At 37.8% G+C, this 5,208-nt stretch overlaps 1 protein-coding gene across 2 annotated transcripts in view; it reads right to left on the bottom strand.

Annotated features, from left to right (window-relative positions):
- The window catches only part of LOC130187884 (serine/threonine-protein kinase D3-like), a 37,013-nt gene extending 34,270 nt beyond the window's left edge, over positions 1 to 2,743 (bottom strand). The window contains exon 1 of one of the 2 annotated variants that reach the window (XM_056405826.1): positions 2,356 to 2,743. The gene's annotated coding sequence lies outside the window, so the exon portion shown is untranslated. The remainder of the gene's footprint in view (positions 1 to 2,355) is intronic. The other variant, XM_056405827.1, reaches the window with a different exon arrangement.
- Positions 2,744 to 5,208: the final 2,465 nt, after the last annotated feature.

Genomic DNA, 5,208 nt, shown 5'->3' on the forward strand with positions numbered 1-5,208 from the left:
TTTTTTATTTTTTTTTTTTATGGCGATTTATTGCAATTTCAGTTAGAATGGTCGTTCTTGCTTTTTTTTTTTTCTCTGAAAAGAAAATATAAAAATTATGATGATGACGTGACAAACAAACATGTTCCTTTACATCTGCAGAATATGATTTGTAGTCCGGGGCGTCTCTGTAGCACCCCAACACTTAACACTGAACTTTTGCTAACTGAAAATTGCAGCTCCTATAATTTGGATATTGCACTCTGCCATGTTGCGACTTCGATTAATTGTGCAGCTCTCATGTACCTGTACCTGTAACCGACTCCCTTCACAAGCTGTGAAATAGTTTGGGAGTCGACACAAGGACAAGAAAAAGTTTGTGAACCTTTTGGAATTGAATGGATTTCTGCATTGATTGGTGATAAAAAGTGATCTGATCTTCATATAAGTCAAAGTATAGACAAACACAATGTGTTTATAAGCTAATATCACTCAAACAATTCTAATCTTCTGTGTCTTTATTGAAAACAGCCTTTAAATATTCACAGCAGAAAAAGCAAGTGCACTTGGCTTTAACAACTGATTGAACCTCATTTAGCATCAATAAGACCTGCTCAGTGTTCAGGAGGAAGTCTGGACAGTTCTTCTGGGTCTGGGCTCTGACTGAACCACTCCAGAAGGTGGATTTTCTCTGTCTGTGGTAGATTTACTCTCATGTTTAAGGGTCGCTGGAAGAGACCTTTATAAACTCGATGATGTGGAGCTGTCCGGGTCCAGAGGCAGCAGAGACCCAGACCCTGATGCTCCCTCCACCCTGCTGATGTTTTCATGTTGGTCAGACAGCTGCAGGTTTGTTAACTCCTGACTCCACTTAGTTTTTTTTTAATGCCATTAGTCGAAGGGTTCACATACATTTTCCAATCCACACTGAGCTTGTCTGAATGATGTTTTCAATATGGACAAGAACACAATGATGTGCATGTTCTTAGTAGAAACAGATAGTGTTAATAGATTGTATTTGGATATAAATGCAGATAATTCTTAAGGGTTCATTTATTTTTTCTTTAAAAAGTATACACATGTATGTCACTGGCCCATGTTTCTTTTGTATTAACAAATAAAACAATAAAAAATAGATCATGCAGACATAAAAAAGAATATCCTACAGATTAATATAAAAACATCACACAGCCGTGAAGCCCTGATCCTATTAAAAACATATTTTGTCCTGTGTTGAGTGGAATTCTGAAGCAATCTCAATGTTCATTTCTAGAATTTCAAACCACAAACTTTAATGTTTATTTGGTCTTTGGCTGGGGATGAAAACCCTGTCCTGTTTCAGGTGTCACCATCTTCCCTCAACTCATACCAGACAAACATGGCTCAGAGATACTGAACCTCAAGTCAACAAGTCATGCTCTATAATGAGAATTTAAAGAGGCAATTCATTAGGATAAATTCAACATACTGTAGGCTACTGCTTGTATATTACTGTAAGACACGACATGACATCATAGCATAGTGCCAAATATTATTGTGCACCACTCTGCTCCAGACAACTACAACTCTGCAGGAACTTTATGGATATTTTTTATTTCTGACACATCTGCAAAACATCTGCTGACAACTAATTAAAAGCTCAGTCAAACCAGATCACAAGAAAATTACAAGGATAAAGATATTCTTTCATTTTTGGGTGACAGACCCTTCAAGCCTCTATAGTTAAACCAGACAGGAAGGCTGATGTATTATTATTAGACAGACTACAGCTTATCTGGACCCACCTACCTACAATTTCACATTGTTTGGTGTAATTAAGTAGTTTTTATATATCCTTTAGTCTGACTGGATTCACTATTTATTGAACTTTGAACTCTAATTTGTTGTAATTACATTAGTTAGCCTGCATTAGTATTTGCATCTACCAGCATGGTTTAAAATAACATCTCTTCTATAATGTTTTTGGACAAATGACAAATAAATATAATGAACTAAACTACATTTTTAAAGAGAAAACAAAAGATTTAATTCACTCAAGTGTGTTAAAGTCCATTTAATTTAATGATTACATGAACACATAATTAGACTTTTTAGTCTTGAACTTCTACACAAGAGTAAAAGTATATTTTTATATTCATTTTTCTTCATATTGCTCATCTGACTTTTCCAGAGTAACAATGGAAAATCTGATTATACTACTGTAACGGTAAATGTAATGGTAAACAACTGTAACGTTATCTCTGCATGATCACATCTGGATTTTCTCTCATAATGGAGACATTAAATTGACTGTGTATAACTTTGCAACAGGCTGTAAACCTGCAGCCTCTTTCTACAGGCTTCACTCAGATTAAAAGAAAAGTTAAAGGTAACTACCTCTGGGAACAGGGCGGTCTTTCCGCTTCCATCGCGGCTGAAACGAGAAGAAAATGCGCCTTAAACTCCCATCAAGTGGCGGTTTGGACACGCTCAACGGTCCAATTCAACGGACCACAGTCCCGGTTCGGCCTGTGCCCTCGGTGCTCCGAGTCTGGAAGTGAGAGATGACCCGGGTGGATCGATCCGTTATAGGTTTTAATGTCCGTGTCTCCAAACTTCCCCCTGACAAGCGGCGGTGCGACCGAGCAGCTGCAGCTTCATGCGGATCTGATTATCACCGCGGCGGATTCACACAGACAAACTCACAGCGCAGAGGGAGGAGTGATCGCGAGAGGTCTCACTCTGACGGGATTTCCAGGGACCGGACAACTGGCGTCTCTCTAAAAACATCCACTGAGATTATAAAAAGAGGAAAAAGAAACTATGATATCAATAATACATTTACAGATTTACAACAATCTGACCAACAGCTGACCATGACGTCAAACTAAGTGTTCTGGACTGTTTACTACATACTACTAACTAACTAACTAAATTATATATATATATATATACTTTTTGTCTTGATTATAGCTTTTAATTGTTTCATTTAAATACTATTTTTCATGTATAGACTGTGATTTATATGACTTTGATTTAGATTTAAAGTGTCTTTTAATTTTTCTAGATGATTGGAGAACTTCTTGTTTTTTTTTTTTATCATAATCTCTGCCTCATACAAAAAATATTAAAAGCAATGTTGTTGAAACTGTGTCTGGTAGTGTAAATATGCCGAGCACTAATTCAACAGAGATTACTTTGTTTATCTCACTGCTCCTGACTGACATTTTAGATATTTTTTACAAAACATGCTAACGTTGGAAAGGTAAGGGCGCGCTATCAGCTAGCTAACATTAGTTAGCTAAACTGTAACTTACGGCTAAAGTTAGAAAAACTAGCTAACATCAATTAGCTGAACTGTAATTTACGGAAAAAATTTAGAAACTATCTAGCATTAACTTCAGTCCGCAGATACTTGACAGTCTAATTTAGAAACGAAAGGTAAGAAAGTAGACAGTTAGCTGCTGCTGCTACGACTTACATTTACCTACTGTCTCAAAGATGCTAGCGAGATACCAGCCGTCCAGCTAATGTTAACGTAAAGAAATGGTACGGTCCATTTTAGGGGTGTCTATAATCGTAGTAGGGCTGTCCCAAACGAGACTAATCTAAAGATTATTTTATTGCAATTATTTTCCAGTTAGTCATTTAATACAACAATTTGCACCGTCCAACACACACACACAAAAAAAAAACATTTTTAACATTTCCCAAACTTTGGAGGACCGCGTGCGAGCCTTTTTTGCCGCGTGTTGCTCCACGCGCTCCGTCGTGCTGCTGGTAGACGCCGCCGTGTTGTTTAAATAGATTACACAGACGCAAATCATTCACGTAGTCACATGACTTCAATTATGTCACCGCGTTGTCCCAGTCCGTGCGCTGCGCTTGTATCCGGGTAAACCAAAGACGATGGATATAAACGGTCCCATTAGAAAGTTCCGGTTTTGTTCTATGAACATTTTCCCTGTGTGGTTTTACACGACGCGTCGACACTAAAATTCCACGTCGAATAATTTTTATAATCGACAACGTCGATTACGTCGGATAATCGTCCCAGCCCTGAATCGTAGTAAAAGATTCTCCCAGGCATGAATATGGAAATATATTGTAAAAACTGTTGTTTTTACCTCTTTTGGGGGGGTGTACGATTCTTATTCGCGGGGGGGGGGGGTTCAGACTCCTCCGATTAACCCCCCCCCCCCCCATTCAAACCCTGCTTCATCTGCATGTGCAGAAGCCTCCGATCCCTTTTTGAAATGAAAAATGGGAGTTGGCATTTTTATACGTCAGAGTGATATATCTATCTATAGACAATCTTTGTCTGGTTCCGGCTCCAATCTGTGGCGCCATCTCCTGGTGGAAACAAGACTCCATCACCGATAATGTACCGAGATTTTAACAAGGCTGGTGAGCAAAGCAGACAATTTAAAGTCCCAGTGTGGAGGCAGATTTGTCTCACTATTATTTGTGTGAACAGATCGACAGTCAGTGAGTATATGTGTAATCTGTAAACACAAAACACTTTACACAAAAATACAAAAGAAACTTTGTAAACACACAAATACAGTATATCTTGCAAATATAAAACGTATTTGGAAATAGACAAACAAATGCCACGAATAAAAACATATGTGAATACATTTAATTAATTTACTAATACATAAAAAGCAACGGTTGTGGGTTGCTGACGACGCTATTTCCGCTTTTTGAGGTTAGAGCACGTCTTATATGAGCTGTTCTTTAGTAACGTGCATGACGTTAACGCTTGTAAGATATGAAGTGAGATGGCGACAGTAAACATCTATGTTGCGGACTGGGGGAATGAGAGCGCGGTGCTGGATTTTATACACTGTAATGATGATGAAGATGATGAAGATAAATTCAATTAAATAAGAGGATTAGAGCCACATCTAAAAAAAATCTGATTTTTTTTTTCTGACAGTAAAATATCCCCCCTGGATATTTACTATAAAAGGTTGCTACTCACCAAAATAAATTTTATTAGTCCATTTTTTTTACAGGCTCAAATAAAGAACTTAAAAATAAAATATTAAAATCTTTGAATGGTCACATTTTGTTTGATTAATGATGTGATGTGATCCAAATTGCTGCTCTACTACATCCTACTGAGCTTTGTTGTATTGGATGGTCGATTATCACCATCTAGTGGCCAAAGAGAAGATGTGCACCACGAGATCTGTGGTTTCTCTGACAGGTAAGAAGGGTTTGTGACGACTCGCTCACTGCACT

The sequence above is a fragment of the Seriola aureovittata genome, chromosome 19, assembly GCF_021018895.1.
Source record: "Seriola aureovittata isolate HTS-2021-v1 ecotype China chromosome 19, ASM2101889v1, whole genome shotgun sequence".
NCBI lineage: Eukaryota > Metazoa > Chordata > Actinopteri > Carangiformes > Carangidae > Seriola > Seriola aureovittata.